The sequence below is a fragment of the Triturus cristatus genome, chromosome 3_1, assembly GCF_964204655.1.
Source record: "Triturus cristatus chromosome 3_1, aTriCri1.1, whole genome shotgun sequence".
Lineage (NCBI taxonomy): Eukaryota > Metazoa > Chordata > Amphibia > Caudata > Salamandridae > Triturus > Triturus cristatus.
In genome coordinates this window covers 212,972,393-212,994,794 of record NC_140583.1, presented here as the reverse complement: position 1 = coordinate 212,994,794, position 22,402 = coordinate 212,972,393, and the positions used below count along the sequence as shown (strand labels likewise).

Here is a 22,402-nt window from a genome sequence, read left to right as displayed (position 1 = left end):
TCACAAAAATGGCATGACGAGACTTAGCTGACTGAGTCAGCAGATGCCTTTTCAATTAAAGCTCTGCCTGAACCATAACTACACAATGGTGAATGTCACTCTATATGTGTATTATTTCTCGGCCCGCTTGAAGAATCACCCTGAAACTTTCCATGAAGAACTAGGCAATGTAGGCTGTTTATTTTGGTACATTTCATGCAGATACATCAAGTTGTGTCAAATTCAGTAGCAAAACAAAAAACGCTTCGTCTATGGGAAAAGTTGGCCCTAACTGTAACTCTATATATATATATATATATATATATATATATATATATATATATATATATATATATATATATATATATATATATATATATTCACTGAAAAAACCATAGGTTTCACACACGTTATAGTTAGGAATTAGCATTTAAAAAACCTTGCAAATTCACTGAAAAAACCATAGGTTTCACACATGTTATAGTTACCTGTACATTTCACGTTATAGTTAGTGCAGGCAACTATAACTCACGCGACCGCAATCCTCGGCTGATGATGTCAGATATTACATCACTGATGACATATGTGTCTTTATGAAAAATAAATATTTGTAATATATGTATAGCTAAAGATACAGTATTAGCATCAACAGAGGATTGCGGTCGCGTGAGTTATAGTTGCCTGCACTAACTATAACGTGGAATTTCATTGGTTTTTTACGAGTGAAATGTACAGGTAACTATAACATGTGTGAAACCTATGGTTTTTTCAGTGAATTTGCAAGGTTTTTTAAATGCTAATTCCTAACTATAACGTGTGTGAAACCTATGGTTTTTTCAGTGAATTTGTACGGTTTGTAAATGCTAAGTTATGTATTTATTTTTAATTTTTACGCGCACGGTGCGCTTCACTCACCGTGCGCGCGCTGTGGGCGCTCGGTGCGCTTCGCGCACCGAGCACCCACATTGCGCATTTGGTACCGTGCACGCCTCGCCATTTTTTCCAAAATATCAATTGTTTTTTTCTCCCTTGGGGGTCCTTAGATTTATATAATAAATGTGATTGTTACACTTTTTTTTTTTTTTTTTTTTTTTACCGTATGCGTACGGTAAGCTTACCTTACGCGCACCCCGCGATTTTTTTTTTAAATTATTAAATTTATTTTTCATACTTTTTGGTCCTTCGTGAACTCCCTGACGAACGCTAGGGGGTCTGCAACTCTCTTCGTTGCCCCCTTTTCATGTTATCAACCTTTTTTTTTCAGTGCGACAGACAGAAAATGGCGGCCGATACTTCCTGGTTTCGACCGATTCGAATGTTTACTTTGATCTAACAACCAATCAGAATCGCGCTCGCGCACGGCACCGTACGCGTACGGTAAGCTTACCGTAAGTGCACGGAGCGCTGCCACAGATATATATATTGATTTAAATGCTATTTTCTCAGGAACTACTGAACAGATTTACACCAGACCTACAAAAGGCACTTCCTTGACCTGCGGACTACCTCTCTGCCAAATTTCAAGTAATTCTGTTCAGCTGTTCGGGCTGTAGCTGTGTCTAAAGGTCCTATGGAAAAATGCATGGGGAAAACGCGTTTTGGGACCCCCCTTTTTTCTCAGCCCCCGCTTGACGAATCCCCCCGAGACTTTCAGGGTAGGAGCGGAGCGTAGCGCCCCATTAGTTTTGAAAATTTCGCGAGGATTCGTCGACCGGCGCCAAAGTTATTCCAAATAGAATGTTGCGGATTTCCTATGGAAACAGGGTCCTAACTATAACTATCTACTGGCGACCGCCAGTAGAATATATATATATATATCAATCACAGTCCAAGGCCCCCCCCCACAGAAGAAGATCCGGGCACACACAATGGCTTTCAGGAACCGGCAACTTTATTGGCAGCATAACGCGTTTCGGAGTGAATTCCTTCATCAGATGCTCTCAGACAACCAGTGTTGCCAGTGTATGTATGTATGTATGTATATATATATATATATTCACTGAAAAAACCATAGGTTTGATACACGTTATAGTTAGGAATTAGCATTTAAAAAACCTTGCAAATTCACTTAAAAAACCATAGGTTTTAACATGTTATAGTTAGGTGGATATTTCACTCGTAAAAAAACAATGAAATTCCCCCGTTATAGTTAGTTCAGATAACTATAACTCGCGCCCCCGCAATGCACTGCTGATGACGTCACATATTACATCACTCATGACATCACTCATGACATGGTCAGTGGCATCACTCATGACATCACTGATGACATCATCCTTGTGATAGAGTGGCGGTCACGCGAGTTATAGTTATCTGAACTAATTAGAACGGGGGAATTTCATTGGTTTTTTACGAGTGAAATATCCACCTAACTATAACATGTGTGAAACCTATGTTTTTTAAGTGAATTTGCAAGGTTTCTTAAATGCTAATTCCTAACTATAACTTGTATGAAACCTATGGTTTTTTCAGTGAATTTGTAAGTTTTTTTAAATGCTAAGTTATGTATTTATTATATATTTTTTTTATATCTATTTTACAATAAACTACGTATTAATTATTTTTATTTTTTGTTTTTTTGCGCGCACCCCCGTGTTTTTAAAAAAAACCCTTTTTTTTTTTCTGCCTTCGGGGTCCTTCAGGGACCCCCTGACAAAGGCTAGGGGGTCAGGAACTCTCTACCCTGCCCCCTTTTCACGTTCGCCACCTTCCTTTTTCACTCTCGCACTGAAAACAAACAAACTGGCGGCCGACACTTCCTGATTTCGACCGATAAGAAAGTTGACTAACATGTAACCACCAATCAGAATTACGCTCGCGCACCTTAGGGTGCTCGCACGGTGCGCACACGGTACGCGCTTATAGATATTTATGTGCTTTTAAATGCAATTTTCTCAGGAACTACTGAACAGATTGACACCATATATGCAAAAGGCACATGCCTGACCTGAGGACTACATCTTTGCCAAATTTCAAGTAATTCTGTTCAGCCGTTCGGGCTGTACCTTCGACTAAAGGTCCTATGGGAAAATGCATGGGGAAAAAACGTTTTGGGACCCCCCTTTTTTCTCAGCCCCCGCTTGACGAATCACCCCGAGACTTTCAGGGTAGGAGCTGAGCGGAGCACCCCATTAGTTTTGAAAATTTTGCGAGGATTCGTCAACCGGCGCCAAAGTTATTCAAAATAGAATTTTCAGATTTCCTATGGAAACACGGTCCTAACTATAACTATCTACTGGCGACCGCCAGTAGATAATATATTACCTACTGGCGGTCGCCAGTAGGTAGTTATAGTTAGGACCACGTTTCCATAGGAAATCCGCAACATTCTATTTTGAATAACTTTGGCGCCGGTCGACGAATCCTCGCAAATTTTTCAAAATAGGTGGGGCGCTACGCTCCGCTCCTACCCTGAAAGTCTCGGGGGGATTCGTCAAGCGGGGGCTGAGATAAAAGGGGGGTCCCAAAACGCGTTTTTCCCATGCATTTTTCCATAGGACCTTTAGACAGGGCTACAGCCCGAACGGCTGAACAGAATTACTAGAAATTTGGCAGAGAGGTAGTCCTCAGGTCAAGGAAGTGCCTTTTGTAGGTTTGGTGTAAATCTGTTCAGTAGATTCTGAGAAAATAGCCTTTAAATCAATATATATATCTGAGCCAGCTTACGGTGCGCTTACGGTACGCGTACGGTGGCGTGCGCGAGCGCGATTCTGATTGGCTCTTAGATCTTAGTAAACATTCGAATCGGCCGAAACCAGGAAGCGGCGGCCGCCATTTTCTCTCTCGCACTGAGAGTGATGTTTAAAATATAAAGCACAAAAACATGTAAAGGGGCTGTTTAGACAGCTCCCACACACATAGCAATGTTGAGGGAGTCCCCAAAGATCCCCCAAGGCCAAAAACGGAATTTTTATTTTTTCGCTAATTTCGCCGATTACGCATACCGTACGTGTACGGTAAAAAATTATAAAAAAAATAAAAATTATCCACACTCTCCCCACCCCGTGTGCAATTGGTGCCGAAGGGCACAAATTGTGCATGGCTTATTAAAGATGAGTTAAACTAAAATATTTAAAAAATAAATAATAAAAAAAAAAATTATCCACACTCTCTCCACCCCGTGTGCAAATGGTGCCCGAAGGGCACCATTTGTGCATGGCTTATAACATATACGAAAAATTAAAATATTACCTTTCAAAACGAAGTGCATCATATGTCCTCCATGTGCGCACGGTGCGCGAAGCGCATCGTGCGTACATGGCCCATCTAGCGTAACGTGGGCACGCGGTGCGCGTAGCGCATCGCGTGCCCACCGTGCGTGCACAAATTCACTGAAAAAACCATAGGTTTCACACACGTTATAGTTAGGAATTAGCATTTAAAAAACCTTGCAAATTCACTGAAAAAACCATAGGTTTCACACATGTTATAGTTAGCGGAAATTTTACTGATAAAAAACCAATGAAATTCCCCCGTTATAGTTAGTGCAGGCAACTATAACTCACGCGACCGCAATCTTCTGCTGATGACATATGTGTCTTTATGAAAAAAAAATATTTGTAATATATGTATAGCTAAAAATGTATGGAAGAAGACATGGGCAAATAAGTGTCTAAATACAGTATTAGCATCAGCAGAGGATTGCGGTCGCGTGAGTTATAGTTGCCTGCACTAACTATAACGGGGGAATTTCATTGTTTTTTTATCAGTAAAATTTCCGCTAACTATAACATGTGTGAAACCTATGGTTTTTTCAGTGAATATATAAACACATATATAAAAATATATATAATCTGCATATCTATATAAATACAAATATAAATGCATGCATACATATACATATATGCATATATGCATGTTATGTACATGAAAGTTTGAAAACACTGATAAAAGCAAAGCTAAAAAGCCACCTAATTACAAACAGAATTGCTTTAACTTAAACCAGGACGAGACCTATTGCATTTTCAATGCTTGTTTACTTTGGTTCCATCAAGAAGGCATTCAGATGTGTCACACATTTGCCATAAATTCTGAATGCTAGCACTCTAGTTGCTCATTAGATCACTGTAGCAAAGCTACTGCTCAACAGGGTAGTCTGCTGCTGGTATTCAAAGTGCATGTTTCAGTCTGCATGTCAGAATATTTTAATAAAATATAAGAGGATTTGAAAAGTCACACAAAATGTACCCTAATTTTTCTTTCTGCAGCACTAATCATAATTTCTATGGCAAAATGAACATCCTCATTTTGTTCCTTTGCAAATTAAATGTTTTAAGTGTTACCACTTTATTCTAATGAAGAATGCTTCAGGTGTGCCATACTTTTGTCATGAGTAAGACTGTTAGCGCTCTCGTTGTTCTTTCGAACACTCTGGGACATTCTGTCATTGGGCTATACTTGGGCTACATCTGGGTGATATTTGTGCTATATTTGCGCTCTTTTGTCTCTGGTGGCCATCTTGGGACACTTATTTGTTATGAAGTTTCCTAATTTCCTCATTTACTACAGTCTCCTCAGTAGGAAATACTTTCTGTTTTTTACTTTGATTCCATCAAGAAGGCATTCAGATGTGTCACACATTTTCCATGCATTCAGAATGTTAGCACTCTAGTTGCTTATTAGATCACTGTAGTAAAGCTACTGCTCACCAGGGAAGTCTGCTGCTGGTATTGAAAGTGCATGTTTCAGTCTGCATGTCAGAATTTTTAAATAAAATATAAGAGGATTTGAAAAGTCACTCAAAATGTACCCTAATTTTTCTTTCTGCAGCACTAATCATACTTTCTATGGCAAAATGAACCCCCTTATTGTGTTCCTTTTTAAATTAAATGTTTTAAGAGTTATCACTTTATTCCAATCAAGATGGCTTCAGGTGTGCCATACGTTTGTCATAAGTAGTACTGTTAGCGCTCTATTTGTTCTTTAGAACACTCTGGGAAGCTGCAGTAGAACACAAAGGAATCAACTGACAGTCTCTGCCCTTGTTGGATGTACATGTTTTACTGAGAATGTCAGACTTCATTCTCACATGACTGAGAAAGATAATGTGAATTTACAGAAAATATGCTCTCAGTTTAGCTTATAGATCACCTCCCAAACCTCTGTGGGAAAAGCATGAGAAAATAGGAATTTCATTGTTTTTTTACGAGTGAAATGTCCAGCTAACTAGAACATGTGTGAAACCTATGGTTTTTTAAGTGAATATATATATGCACACATATACACACACGCATATACACACAAGAAATACATCAGTTTCTCTGATAAGAACAATTAAGCATCAATGCAGCAAAGGCTCTGGAGTGGCTCATGTCTTTAAGTGATCTGAGCAAGGCAGCAGCAGACTTGTTGGGAATACACATTATATATATTTACACACACACACACACACTGAAAAAAAGAGTGGGTAAAGTGAAGCTATACATAAATAGGGTAGTAAGATTTAAACGTACATTAAAAAATCTTGACATTCACTGAAAACAAAATCAAGGGTTAAAGTGCAGGTATACGTAGGTCTTGTAATAATAAAAAAACTATCATTTTAAAACAAAAAAACTGTAAAATTCACCTGTTATACATAACTGACATAAGTATAACTTGCACTTGCACCACCATAGATTTCAGACCTCAGATATTATATCAGTGATGTAATATTTGCGGTCATAAGCAAGGCATCATATTTATTTGCAAAGTTTTATATAGCGCTGGCTAGACCCGGAGGTATAAGAGCGCTTTACATGAGGATCAGTGAGTTACAGGTTCCATAATTACATAGACTATTATAGACATAGGAGAAAAGAAGAAACATGAGATGACACAATAATGTGAGATTATTAGCGCGTTCCATGTCTCCCTCAATAGTTCCTGTATTCCAGTGCGATCAAATAGTGAGGGGGGAGATGTTTGGGATGCTGACTCTTATTCAAGGCAGGCTGTTTCTGGCAGAATATGGTAGGATCTCAGACTCAATGACCTGAGCCTCTCCAATCCGTTAAAGCAGTGCACTCTTCATTAAGGCTAGGCATGCAGCAACATCAGGAAATGCGGGGGCCTGGGCTTTTCATCAGCAGGCAATAGTAGATCACTGTTCTCGGGGCTCTGTCCCGGGCAGCTGCCTTCTTAGAGTCAGGCAGCCCCGATCTCTAGTGTTCACGGCTCGCCTGCTCTCAAGACCATCAGTTTAATTACCCTTTGAGTTTCTTTTGCTCTTCCCCTTTTACAAAGGCTCACCGGTATAGCAGCAGTTCCTCCTGAATTGGACTCGGGCTGCTCCGTTCGGTCCCACGTGGGCTTCAGGAATCGGGGCCGAGTACCGCCCTCAAACTTCTACGATCTCTGCAGAGGGAATCTTCTCCTCTGATTCCAGTGCTGCGGCATCACGTCCTGCTGCATCCTAGCACTGCTGCTGGGCGTGGGCTCGCGTTCGTTAAACAGCAAGAGCCGCCGAGGAGCACTCCTCTATCTTGTGCTCAGCAAGCGCGTACCTGACCCAGAAAATTCACGGCTGATGGGGGCACAGGTCATCGGAGGTTCTTACCGCCAATATCGGACATTAGGGGACCCAGGGTCATCAGCAGTGCCCCCGCTGACCGCCTATTATCCCGCGGTGAGTGAGAGCAAACAGTGAAGATCTTGTGCATTCAGCGTCGCGTTCTCTCCTCAAGGAGTGAATCGATAGCCGCCATCTCCGCTCTGATCTTCTGCTCCGAGAGTGGCTAGGCGAGGCCCACTGGAGTGCCGGGGGTTTCTGAGACCCACGCGCACTCACCGTGTGCAGTATGGGGGAGGTGCCGGGGGTCTCTGCTACCACAGGCGGTGGGTTAGTTCCGGCAGCAGTGATGGCCAGCTCCGCTGACACGATCTGCAGCTCTTCATTCTTCTCTTAGGGTCGTCACCGGCAGGGACGGAAGCTAAGCGGCACTGGAGAATCGCGGTGTTGCAACCAACCCATCTACAGGTGTGGTGGAGTCGACAGGGCCGTTATCTGGGATATTTCTCCAAAAAGACAATCCCTAGCCCAGGAGCTCCCGGCATAGCTCCTTACTCATAGCAAGGCATCACAGTGATGTAAGTTATACTTATCCAATTGCGTACAACTAGACAAAACCTGTCCAATACCGAAACAAATAGCCCCAATCCAACCGAATAAAAGCCTTTTTTAGCATGAACGCTGCGCTACACTCACTTTATGAAGATTGATTTATTTTGAGATTTTGTTTCTTAGCAGTGAGAGTCTACACTCTGAGGTGGGAAGCAATTATAATCCCAAAGTTTGACATCACAAAGAGCAACACAACAAACCGAGAAGAGCTCCCATTTTTTAAACCAAACGACTCTAAAAAACTTAAACTAGTGCAGCATGATAGAAGTAGGTTCAAAATAGTAGAAGGTAACAAGACTATCAGTAAAATCAGATTGTAACTTGACAGCATATAGTTGGTTAAAGCGGATATAGTCTCTCTAGCAAAGGTGTCTATCATCAGAATACACCTAAATGGATAGCATTGACACAGATTTTTGCAATGGGATGTCCCCATAAAACAAACTACTTGCTTTAAATATACATATATTAAAACGCAAGTAGAGACATTTATTTACTTACAGTGATGTTCGTGAAGAATCAGTCTGTCATATTACAGTACTTGATATAAATTATAACCTGCATAACTGAGAATGGCAAGTGACGGCTCAGAAAAGTGATTAAGTGTATCTGAGGCAGGGAGAAAGATGCATAATTATAGTTGGGAAACCAGTAAAATGTTATGTTGCACATACAAGGCAATGTCGACTGCAAATTGATGCACCTTGTAGACGCCACATACATATATGAATGTCCCACTCACTTTACATGAAAATGTGAGACGTCTTAAATTGCGACGTGTTTTCAAAATGCAATATTCAGTTTGCCTAAAGCTTATTTTTCCATTTGTCATTATGTCCTTAAGCATAACGCATCAAGAAGTTTGACGCATTAGTGGTTTCAGGTACCTCTGTTGCAAACCATTAGCACAAGAAATCCAGATATCGCCTTAGGCACAGACCAAAAGTAAGGGGGAAACGAACACACCAGCTTATCCTTTTACACGCAACATTTCACCGTCTTCCTCCCAAACACAACCCTTCCATCTGCAGTTTCAACCACAACCAGCCACTAGAGCCTTTTGCTATTTGCAAGCACAAAACATTATTCTCAATGACACGCTAATCAATATGCAGCAGCGCTGATAAAATGTTGGGAATAAGTTCTTCGCATCTAAATTTAATAAACAAAGTTTTAGACGGACTCGGATATATTATGGATTCTTACCCTACATTCTTATTTGTTGTGCTGAAGTTTGACTTTCCATAGAAACATGACACGTATCTCGGTTAGTCACACATGACACACAGCTATCATACACGCCGTTCTGAAAGCACTGAGATTTGTGAGTCTTTGGGCCACAATCCTCCTAGGCTTCCTAAAGCCTTAAGACCGTAGGTTTGTATGTAACAAGCCATTTGGAATGTCTGCTTTTTCATTAAATCTGAATTTTTACATGGCAAGCACGATTAAATGTAAATTCTCTGCTCACCAGAATCATTGACCTCAAGATTGCACGTGTTCAATCGCAGACATTCACGCTGGTGAATTCCTGTGCCTTAGAAGGGGACACCAGCATGTCTGGCTGAAAAACTAGCCCACTCTGGACACAAGAACCCGAGACAGCAGCAGAAAAGCACCAGGAGATCAGCTTCTTACTGCGAAATAGGTGGTGGTAAGAAGAATGGGGATGAAGCACTTTATTCGCAATATAAGCTTGCAAACCAAACATACTTCTTTTCGATCGTCTGGAATGGGGTTATCAATTTGGGTAGGGTCCTCTCACCAACTCAATTAGCACACTTCTATAAGTTCATAACAGTTCTAATATAACATCTGATCACCCCTAGCAGCTATGTCACATGCAAGCAGGCAAAGCCCCGAGCGTGCATGTTGAGTTCAAGCAGTACCATAATTTCCAAGTAAAGAACACAACATAAAACAATTCTAAAAACTGCTAAATAAAACAAATAGAGGAAAAACGTTAACAAAAAGCAACCAGGAAAAAAAATAAATTATGGGAACTGAGATACTCATTTTTGAATTCCTAGGGTAAAAGTGCCTAGAGAAAGTGAAGTGCAACGGAAAAACAGTTTGCAGTGGACATTTCAGTTGGACGACGATGTGGCGAAGGTTGAATACATTAAGCAGGTCAACCCGGTTATTAGGGCCTGATTTAGAGTTTGGCAGACGGGTACTCTGTCCCAAATATACAGATATTCTGTCTGCCTGACTATATGTGTATTTGGATTGGGACCCTCCCACCCACCTCCTCTCCTCACACTATCTCTAACTTGATTGGAGTTACGGCCTCCATGGAGCTTTTTCACTAAGTTCATGAATCATGCCGCAGTGAACTCTAAGGAAATGTTCACTATTGTGAGCTCATAAATGACCTCTGTTATTAAGCATTCTCAAGAGCCAGCGAACAAGCTCGCTCACTATTTTGAATAACAAATACACACGATCTGAAGCACCTTGGAGATAGGAGTTAGAGCCTACCCTGGGTTGTTGGTCAAAATCGACTAATCTGCCTTCTGTCACCACTGCTATTGAAAGAGTCCAGCCCAACCAGTGCTTCAGCTAAACCAGATTTAGCTCCTTGGCTACATCATTTTGAGTGCCTGACTATGGAACAGATTACAGCCACTGCAGCCTCTATCACGCCTGGCTCTCCTCTAGACCCTATTTCTCCTAAGTTTTAGAATATGGCTGAGTGCATTTTCACAGCCTTTGCTGTAAGTTTGCAACTGTTCACTAACCGACACGGGGTCCCGACATAATGGAAAGTAACAGTCATTGCCCCTCTGGTAACTAAACCGAATGCTGATCTGACTATTCTTTTCAACCTTTGCCCTATTTCTCTCCTTCCTTTTGCTGTTAAAATCATAGAGAATCATGCTGGCTCTCTGTTCTCAGGTTTCCTGCAACAACATCATATTCTTAAATCCAAACCGTAGGGATTTCATCTGGCACATAGCCGTGAGAACACACTGCTGTCAGTTTCCTATGACCTGAGATTATCGGCAGACAAGGAAGATCCTGTTACCTTAGTTCTTATTGATATGGCTGTCAGACAAAGTGTCCCATTCTGTCCTTTTATCCAGACTGACCGAAGATGAAATACAGGAATAGCCTTCAAATGTTGTAAATCATATTTAGAATACAAACAGCCGGCAGTCTACCTCCCTTCATTTGTGTCAGTTTTTAGGGCTCTAGGTCAAGGTGTACCGCAGGGGTTTGCTCTAAACCAGACTCGCTTATATATTAACATCTGTCCGTTGGCTACTTTAGTTAGTTCTTTTGGTGGAACTTGTATGAATTATGCTGATGACACTCAATTGACATTGCCATTGACAGGACAGAATCTAACTCACTGAAGTCATTTCGTCATTGCATAACTGTTGAGTCTTCATGGTTGAAACTCAAAGCCCTGAAGTTCAATACTGACAAGACTGGGGTCCTTTTGATCTCCCACAACTCCCTGGCTAGACCTTTTCTACTGATGTTCTGGCCTCCATCTTGGTCTGATTCTCCTAACCCAGTAGAGTTCGTAAAAAATCTTGGCATTCATATGGATGAGAACCTGACGTTGGAAAGACATCCTAGCCATTTAATATCCTCCTGTTTTTTATTTCTGAGAGTGAAGAAAAATTGCCCCGCTTCTCTCCTCTTCCGCCAGCTGGATTGTGGTACAGGCGACTATGCTCCGTGACCTTGATAACTGAAGTTTTCTTTTTCTGGATGCACTGCAGGGCGAAGTAAATACGCTCAAGTACATTCAAAATGCTGCTGCCAAACTTGGTCTTAGCCTACCCAGAGATGCATCGTCTGGATGCCTCATCTTCCTCTGTCTTACATATGTTACACTGGCTCACTGTCGCAAAAAAAGGATCACCTTTAAGTCTCTCTGCGTTGTCCACAAAGCCACACACACAACATCGGACCACTCTATCTGAGAAAAAATGTAACATATATGCCAGAGTCAGTCGGTCTTCTTACAGAATGCTTTTCTCCCATCAGGCCCTAGATTCCATCAAGCTTACATAGGTGGCTGGGTTTCTCATTGGTGAAACTGTGGAATGCCCTTCCTATCAAATTTCAGACAATACAGCTGCATTTGCACTTCAGAAAAGCTTTGACAACTTGGCTGTAAAGACTAACTTTATAATTATAGTGTGAATGAGAGCTATATAATAGGTGTGACTATGGTTTCTTTTACTCCATGTGTCTGGGCATTGGAGCTGGGATTGATTTCTGAATTTTGCACTTTTACGACTGTTGTCCTTGGGACAGGTCATCTGCATATTCTTTATTCATTTTGATTGGGACAGTCCCTGGGTGGAGTTGTCAACATTGGTCAGTGTCAGTACATCTTTTTGGTATTTGCAAGCTTATAAACTCTACATAACACAACAAGTGCATCATGTCCGAGTGCACCTGTAATAAGTTGGTTGGGTTATGAGGCAAGTTATTGAAGAGGTACCTGTCCACCATACTCTGAGTCAGGCCCTTAGTCTGCAACTACTAAGAAAGTTCTTTCTGGTCAGTCCTGCAGCACCTAGCTCCTCATGGCATGTTTCTAGGCACAAAGTCTCTTCAGCAAGGCCTTCTGCACAATCCAGTGCTCCAATCAGTTGAGATCTCATAAAGGGTGAATAACTCCCACTTGTGTCCCTGAAGCAAACAGGAGGCCAAACAGTTGACCACTGAAGAGCAGTTCCAGACCCTGTGTGCAAGCAGAAGTAATGAGTTCTTATCTTCTAGCATGAGTATTTTTCTAGCAGGAACTAGTTATTCCGATTTTTTCCAGGTCCAGAGTATGTGGAGGTTGATGTGCCAGCTTTTTCCTACGCACTAGCAAGGCATTGGAGAAATTCTACCACCCAATCCTATATGTATTTTCTTGGACTCCCTCGACCTCCTTTTGCAGAACCTCCTCCTTGTCTTTCTGCAAACTTATCCAGGCGTCCATGTTTCAAATGGAAGAACCCAGCCAGATTTGTCTTCGGCTCCTTGGTCACTTCCCTATTCAGATGATATCTCTCCCATCTGAAATGGCAAACTTGGTCCTCCCTTCTACTATAACTGGAGTCTGGCTATCTAGGAGGGTCCTGGGAATGAACAGGAGCAGTCCACTTTAACAACTTCAAGCCAAGAGAGGTAGCCCGTTGTTTTATCAACTATTACTGTCATCAACTCGCCCCACAAAGGATGGTTTTTCTAGCCCTGCAGGTATGATGAACGATAGAGCTGGTTTTAATCCAGTTCTAGCTCACGCAGCATAAAATAATTTTTTTTCTTTACAATATTACTTTTCCAGTAAAGTTATCAAAAACCTTATTTCAACATTAAATCAGATTTTCAAAAATAAGTAGGAAATAACTTTGAATCATATTTCTAGCATTTCTCCCAGCAGAGAAAAATGAAAGATTTAATGTGATCTAGACCTGCTCAGGGAAAAGCTAACAAGACCTACACAGTGAAATCCCTTTCAGGTTTTATTTCACTTTGGAGCAGACTAGCAGTATGTAATATGCACTATTTTTTATGTATTAGCACCCTGCCCTTTGGGCTTATAAGTCACACTTTAGGGTAGACTAATGAACACAAATATTAGGATTTTCCTATATGGCAAAGGCACTTTCTCCAGCCATGTGCTATAGCAGTGCAATGAAACTGCAGCTCAATCAGAGCATATGGGTGTTCCTGGAAAAAAAATACATTTTTGCTATATATGTGGGTATTATAAAAACACTGCTGACCTCATATTTAATTTCTATGCCTTGGGTTCATTTGCTGAGCAATCTTTAATTGTCTTACAGGACCGTGAATTGACCAATTAGGGGAAACCAATTTTGCCACTAACATTTTGGACCAGAGAACACAGTCTGTGGCACCGATAAGCAGTGTCAAAGGGCAAAAATAGAGTCTAGAAAAAGACAAAGAATCCGAGGTGAATATGCTGAAACGGTGAATTTGTTAAAGAGATACTAGGCTTCTATTACGTTTTTACTGTTGATATATCTGAAACCGAAACATATTACCAATGATCAGAAAAATGGAATATGGTTTGATATTATCTACTGGCGGTCGCCAGTAGATAGTTATAGTTAGGACCGTGTTTCCATAGGAAATCTCAAAATTCTATTTTGAATAACTTTGGCGCCGGTTGACGAATCTTCGCGAAATTTTCAAAACTAATGGGGCGCTCCGCTCAGCTCCTACCCTGAAAGTCTCGGGGGGGGATTCCTCAAGCGGGGGCCGAGAAAACAGGGGGGTCCCAAAACGCGTTTTCCCCATGCATTTTCCCACAGGACCTTTAGTCGAAGGTACAGCCCGAACGGCTGAACAGGATTACTTGAAATTTGGCAGAGAGGTAGTCCTCAGGTCAGGGATGTCCCTTTTGCATATATGGAGTCAATCTGTTCAGTAGTTCCTGAGAAAACTGCATTTAAAAGCACATACATATCTATAGCCGCGCACCGTGCGCGCACCCTAACGTGCGCGAGCGTAATTCTGATTGGTTGTTAGATGTCAGTCAACGTTCGAATCGGTCGAAATCAGGAAGTGTCGGCCGCCATTTTGTTTGTTTTCAGTGCGAGAGTGGAAAAGGAAGGTGGCGAACGTGAAAAGGGGGCAGGGTAGAGAGTTCCTGACCCCTAGCCTTTGTCAGGGGGTCCCTGAAGGACCCCGAAGGCAGAAAAAAACATTTAATTTTTTCTTTTTTTTAAATCGCGGGGGTGCGCACCGTGAAAATCCATTAAAATTTTTTTTTTTTTAAATGTAATACGTCGTTTATTGAAAAATAAATATATATAAAAATAATACATACATAACTTAGCATTTAAAAAAACGTATAAATTCACTGAAAAAACCATGGGTTTCACACACGTTATAGTTCGGAATTAGCATTTAAAAAACCTTGCAAATTCACTTAAAAAACCATAGGTTTTACACATGTTATAGTTAGGTGGATATTTCACTCGTAAAAAACCAATGAAATTCCACCGTTATAGTTAGTTTAGATAACTATAACTCGCGCGACCGCCACTCTATCACAAGGATGATGTCATCAGTGATGTCAAGAGTGATGCCACTGACCATGTCATGAGTGATGTAATATGTGACGTCATGAGCAGAGGATTGCGGTCGCGCGAGTTATAGTTATCTGAACTAACTATAACGGTGGAATTTCATTGCTTTTTTACAAGTGAAATATCCACCTAACTATAACATGTGTGAAACCAATGGTTTTTTAAGTGAATTTATATATATATATATATATATATATATATATATATAAATCCAATACTCACTCACATCCGAATGAGTCCGACACACCAGGAATTTGACAACTGGATTTATTTCAAAATTTCTTTACAGCGCGTGGGGTGCATGTATGTAGAAACGCCGTGGCAGACGCGTTTCCGCATAGGCTTTCCTCAGTGCCTCTTTCTACGCCAGTTCTTACACCAGGGGCTGTTTATAATCAATCACAAGTTGGTACTGTAGCCACTCCCAAGGTAGGTCAGAATGTTAACAGGTGCGCTGCATTGATCCTCGTGCTGTATATATATATATATATATAACAGCTCCATAAAGCAGGCCCAGCACTCACGGGACTCAAGTTGATTTTATTGCGAGCAAATGCATTTCGGCTTTCGCCTTCCTCAGTGCTCATGTTCAAAAGCGCCATCAAACCACATGACAAAATTGCAGGTTTAAATACTTTTCAGGTGATTTCAATGGGGGTGCTTAAAATGAGTTGACAGCAACAAAGGACTGGCACAGTTCACACTTTGATTGGAGTTACTTTGGCAGCCATATCTTAGTGTGCATCTTAAATTCAAATGGTACTGACTTCGTTTTTTAAAGACATCAAGTTCATAAAGTCTCTGATAGACAATACAGGATTTCACTATTGCATATAGAAAAAACGAAACATTTTTCCTTTTTCAAAGTACCGTTCAGTATGCTGCCAGTTGCCAGTTCCTTTTAAAAGTACCGCGCTGTTGTTCCCCACGCTGGTTTGTGTCATTTTTACAGTTTCTCTGTCCCTCGCCACAGCCGTGATGCGAAATGGCATATGTTTCCACAGGTTGCAGTATGTATGACTGCAGACCACCAGTTAAATAACTGACAACCACGCTGGTCGGTAGGATTACATTCCATCTCAATCACGGCGGTTCTTGCAGTAATTTAAATCAAGGCTCCAAGTTTACCCTTTGCTGCAGAACTCAGGACGGGTGCTCTCTCCTGCAGACGTGAAGGGTGAGATGCATTTCGGCTTTTCGGCTTTCGCCTGAGGAAGGCGAAAGCCGAAATGCATTTGCTCGCAATAAAATCAACTTGAGTCCCGTGAGTGCTGGGCCTGCTTTTTGGAGCTGTTATATGAAACGTGACTCACCCTTCACGTCTGCAGGAGAGAGCACCCGTCCTGAGTTCTGCAGCAAAGGGTGAACTTGGAGCCTTGATTTAAATTACTGCAAGAACCGCCGTGATTGAGATGGAATGTAATCCTACCGACCAGCATGGTTGTCAGTTATTTAACTGGTGGTCTGCAGTCATACATACTGCAACCTGTGGAAACATATGCCATTTCGCATCACGGCTGTGGCGAGGGACAGAGGAACTGTCAAAATGACACAAACCAGCGTGGGGAACAACAGCGCGGTACTTTTAAAAGGAACTGGCAACTGGCAGCATACTGAAAGGTACTTTGAAAAAGGAAAAATGTTTCGTTTTTACTATATGCAATAGTGAAATCCTGTATTGTCTATCAGAGACTTTATGAACTTGATGTCTTTAAAAAACGAAGTCAGTACCATTTGAATTTAAGATGCACACTAAGATATGGCTGCCAAAGTAACTCCAATCAAAGTATGAACTGTGCCAGTCCTTTGTTGCTGTCAACTCATTTGAGCACCCCCAATGAAATCACCTGAAAAGTATTTAAACCTGCAATTTTGTCATGTGGTTTGATGGCGCTTTTGAACATGAGCACTGAGGAAGGCGAAAGCCGAAATGCATTTGCTCGCAATAAAATCAACTTGAGTCCCGTGAGTGCTGGGCCTGCTTTTTGGAGCTGTTATAGGAAACGTGACTCACCCTTCACGTCTGCAGGAGAGAGCACCCGTCCTGAGTTCTGCAGCAAAGGGTGAGCTTGGAGCCTTGATATATATATATATATATATATATATATATATATATATATATATATATATATATATATTCACTGAAAAAACCATAGGTTTCACACACGTTATAGTTACGAATTAGCATTTAAAAAACATTGCAAATTCACTTAAAAAACCATAGGTTTCACACATGTTATAGTTAGCTGGACATTTCACTCGTAAAAAACCAATGAAATTCCCCCGTTATAGTTAGTGCAGGCAACTATAACTCACGCAACCGCAATCCTCTGCTGATGACATATGTGTCTTTATGAAAAAAAAATATTTGTAATATATGTATAGCTAAAAATGTATGGAAGAAGACATGGGCAAATAAGTGTCTAAATACAGTATTAGCATCAGCAGAGGATTGCGGTCGCGTGAGTTATAGTTGCCTGCACTAACTATAACGGGGGAATTTCATTGGTTTTTTATCAGTAAAATTTCCGCTAACTATAACATGTCTGAAACCTATGGTTTTTTCAGTGAATTATATATATATATATATATATATATATATATATATATATATATATATATATATATATATATATATATTCACTGAAAAAACCATAGGTTTCACACACGTTATAGTTACGAATTAGCATTTAAAAAACATTGCAAATTCACTTAAAAAACCATAGGTTTCACACATGTTATAGTTAGCTGGACATTTCACTCGTAAAAAACCAATGAAATTCCCCCGTTATAGTAACTGCAGGCAACTATAACTCACGCAACCGCAATCCTCTGCTGATGACGTCAGATATTACATCACTGATGACATATGTGTCTTTCTGAAAAATAAATATTTGTAATATATGTATAGCTAAAGATTAATGGAAGAAGACATGGGTAAATAAGTGTTACGGTAAAATTAGGAGTCGCGTATCCTAACGCGTTGGGTGCACTGTTCCTAATAACGCGCGGGCACGCGCGCACGTCGATTCACCCGAGCGCGCAGTGCCATGTGTGGCGCGCACACCCAAGAGTATTCGCGCTGCCGCTTTTAAAAGGCGAGCGGCGTGAAAAACGGGCATTAGCTGATTGTGTAGGGCGGCGAAAAAAAAAATAAAAAATCGGGAGCGGCAGGTAAGTTGGGCATTATGATGTAGGCACTTTTGTCTTGGCGATGAAAAGGTGATCCATGAATTCGAAGCATCTCCTTGAGGAGCTTTGCCAGTCTGCTAGGAGCCTTCCAAAAGCCACTGCAACTGGAGTTTCTCCTCGGGGTGCTGCAGGCGAGCAAATCGGCACGACTGGAAAAATCCTGCCTTCGAGATTCATCATATTGTCCAGGACCCGAGGGGTTGCTCCCAATGCAATTCCACGATCATTCTTCTCTTGGGACTTTTATTCAGGGCGTAAATCCCATAAAAGTCCACTGGATAGCACTGGAGACTTTGGCAAGTAAGTATGCAGAAATCACAGCAGCTTCATATAACGCACACGTTTATGTCCGAGGTAACACTGTTACCTCAGACATAAATGTGTGCGTTATATGAAGCTGCTGTGATTTCTGCACACTTACTTGCCAAAGCACCCCCCAGCAGCGAGACAAAGACCTTCTCAAAGCAAACACTGCGTGTGCTTTTGGATTGACCTTAAGAAGCACACGCACTGTTTGCAGACTTAATGTATTGTCAGTAAAGCATGACTGGTGGGGCAGATTGTGTGCTTTTTATTGAAGTATTCATGTTAATTGCAGCCCCCTTCACGAGCTGCGATTATCAGGAATACTTAGACTAAAGCACACAATCTGCCCGCAGCCGTGCTTTACTAACAAAACAATACAGTAAGTTTTAAAACACTGCATTTTCAGGTTCATCTGCCTTGCTTGCAGACTTGCTGTATTGTTTTGTTAGTAAAGCATGGCTGTGGGCAGATTGTGTGCTTTTATTTAAGTATTCCTATTAATCGCAGATCGTGAAGGGGCACACAATCTCCCCCAAAGCTGCGCTTTACTAACAAAACAATGGAGCAAGTCTGCAAATAAGGCAGATTAACCTAAAAAGCACACGCGTGTTGTAAACGTGCTGCATTTCCTTTCTAAATCGATCGGGGCTGCGGGGTGATTGCGTACCTTTGTTAAAGTTTTTAGGTTAATCACAGAGCCCCTGTGAGCTGCAATTAACCTCAAAACTTTAACAAAGGCACACAATTACCCCGCAATCCCGATCTATTAAGAAGAGAACTGCAGCAAGTAAACAAATTATGCAGGACATAGTGGCCCTAGGAAGACTGCAGTTGTTAAAGATCTGCTGAAGTGAGGCCCATTAATGAAGAAAATAACTTTTATAAACTGGATCGCCCAAGAAAGAAGGACCATAATGCTATTGGTACATTTCACCTACTGAACGTACAATGGTCTTAATGAAACTTTGAGGAAAAAAGTATGCTGTGAAATGTTGATGCAGGTCTACGCCAGCCAATTTGGACCTCTGGCAAGGTATTGTCTTAAGAGGAGCTATCAACATTCCCAATAACTAATATGGCTTCCTCTTTTATAATCAGGGCGATCATTTATTGGCTATGTAAAATAATTAGATGGCAATTGCATAGGAGTTTGCAAAAAAACATTTTTGGTGATATGTTCCATGTGCATCGCAGACTATTGTGATGAAACCCTAGCTGGATATTAGACAGTATACACTTTTGGTCTGCTTGCAAAGGCTGCATCAATCCCAAGCTCTGTTCCCTGTAAGGTGTGCACACACCTTCGGTAGTCATGGGAGGTATTACACTGTCTCCCAAACTACTGTCTACTTCTCAAGAGCATGTAAAGTAACCTTGCTTCAGCAATATGTGACTGCCCCCAATGCTGCTGCAAGTCCCATGCCTGAAGAGTGGGGACATGGGAAACGTCAGTTTATACATTTGTCATTATTTCACTAACAAAGATAATTAATACTGACAAATACCAGGGTGGCTTAAACAGGAGTTTAAAACTTATTGTGGCATCTTAGTTCCTGGGAGATCAACTTACCATGTCTGGATCTCTGCATTCCTGAAATATAGTTTAAGGTAAAGTAGGCTACTGTGCCATTGAGGTGACATTCAAGCTGGTCTCTTACAAATATACTCTTTCCTCACCCACTCTGATGGTAGTCGGTTTTGCATAAAAGGATTGCATCTACTCAATAAGATATAATCCATAAACAAAACCCTGAGGTGTAAAATGAATTGCTTAACGGTAGCCTGGGTGCACGGTGCTAACCACGCGCCCTTCTCAGCCACTTTCACTGCTGTCGTTGTTCTCTACCCCAGCAAGTTTTTTTTTCTTCCCTGCCCCCTTGCACCAAGGTTTTCCATTTCTGCCACCTCCTGATATGTGACTGCACTGCTTCCCTACCCACTTGTAGCAATGTTGCCCATTCTTGTTCTCTACCCCAGCAAAAACAAATTCTTCCCTGCCCCAAGGTTTTACATTTCTGCTACCCCCTGATCTGTGTCTGCACTGCTTCCCTACCCATTTGTAGCAATGTTGCCCATTCTTGTCATCCCCTGGTCTTTCACTGAACTTCGTCCCTACCTACCTGCATCAATGTGTCGTTTTCCTGCCAGCTTTCATTTTTTTTGGCCGAAAGCCTTGCGCTGTCTGGTTTGCAAAATACATTTTGGAAACATTCAGAAAGCAGACCTAGGAATGCATTCTGCCTGTTGCTTACCGTTGGCTTTGGGGTTTGTAACTCACATTTTCGTGCTTTTAATTTGTTGGCTTTATTTGCTTTAGGCTGTCCAGCTTGAGTTCGTCCCTCCCGTTGCCCAGACGTTGTTTACTGTATTCTTCCACAAACTCACTTTCTGTAAACAGGCCTTTACATCTTGGTCTTATCTGGTCACATTTGCTGTGCATTCAAAGACAGAGGTCAAATGTCAAGCACTCTCTTCAGAGGGGGCTTGGTGTTTACTTTTCTTTCTCTAACTTCAAAGTGAGAGAATGTATGCGATAATCCTGAAGAGCATCCACGTAAGAGGAGAGGGTGTAGGATTGTTTTCCCTAGCATATATTTCGGTATAAATGTAATGCTCATTTCAATTGAAAATGTGTTGTCTGTAATGGTAGAGCGCTACCACACCATGCATACGCCACTTCGCTCTATGCCCTTCCACTCTGACACGCCACTACATTCTATGCCAGTCCACTGTACAACATGCTACTCCACTCCAAGGCACTCCACAAAATGCCATGACACTCCACTCCCCCCCACACCACTTACCCCACAGTACTTTACCCCACTCCACCCCAATCTATTACACTTCAATACACCCAATCTACCCCAATCTACCTCACCCCACTTTACATCGCATACACATTACACAGACACTGAATCATTGTGTGTAAATCAATGTACAGGAAATGTTACATCAGGCAGAGACTACAAGTTGTAGGAGGAACAAGTCATCCATACTGGTAGACAGTATAGTTTAAAAGTGCTTGGTCTGAAGAAGCACACACTGAGAATTTAAAACGCAACAGCATGGTTGGGGATTGGCTTTACTGATAAGAATTGATTTGTACCCAAGTTAAACCTTTTTGCAGCATTAGGATAATGAGACTGGGGGGTGGAATTCATAATGCTCTAATTTATACCTTGCAGTTTGCATGCTGCTCCTTGATAGTTAATAGCTCACCTTTCTATATTAGGATCTAAACTTATATACTGTAAGTAACAAAAGGGGATCTCTGACAGAAGCAGTGATCTATTTACATTGCATGCAAATTGTGATCTGCGTGGTTCACCTGCTTTGCATCAGGCATTTTGACCTCCTCCGCTACGTTGAGTCAAAACTTCCACTAGACAAAACTCCGATCTCTCTGCAGCAGTTCCATCAATCTCCAAAGTTATCCAGCCAAAGTGAAGCGGAAAAGCCAGTATTGATCTCAAGTTTTCTGGTACCACATTGTGCAATTCAGCCACTAATTGTACATATTTCTCAAAGTCCACCTTAACACCTCCCAAGTCCCTGACCACTACCCTGCAGGTATCAGTGCGGCCCTCTGTCACACCACAACCAAATATTTTTGGACCTTGGGAAAATATTGGCGTGTACCCATGGTCTTGCTGCATCATCATCAGGTGGGATCTTTTGATGGCTGGAGTGCTGCTCAGTCCTCTCTGTGAATTTCCTAGTTCATCTAACTCAACCATTTGCGCAGTCT

The 22,402-nt window shown here is 41.4% G+C and overlaps 1 protein-coding gene across 3 annotated transcripts in view; it reads right to left on the bottom strand.

Annotated features, from left to right (window-relative positions):
- SCAPER (S-phase cyclin A associated protein in the ER) overlaps nucleotides 1-22,402 on the bottom strand; it is a 3,109,515-nt gene that overhangs the window by 2,507,445 nt on the left and 579,668 nt on the right. The gene's annotated exons all lie outside the window — the stretch shown is intronic.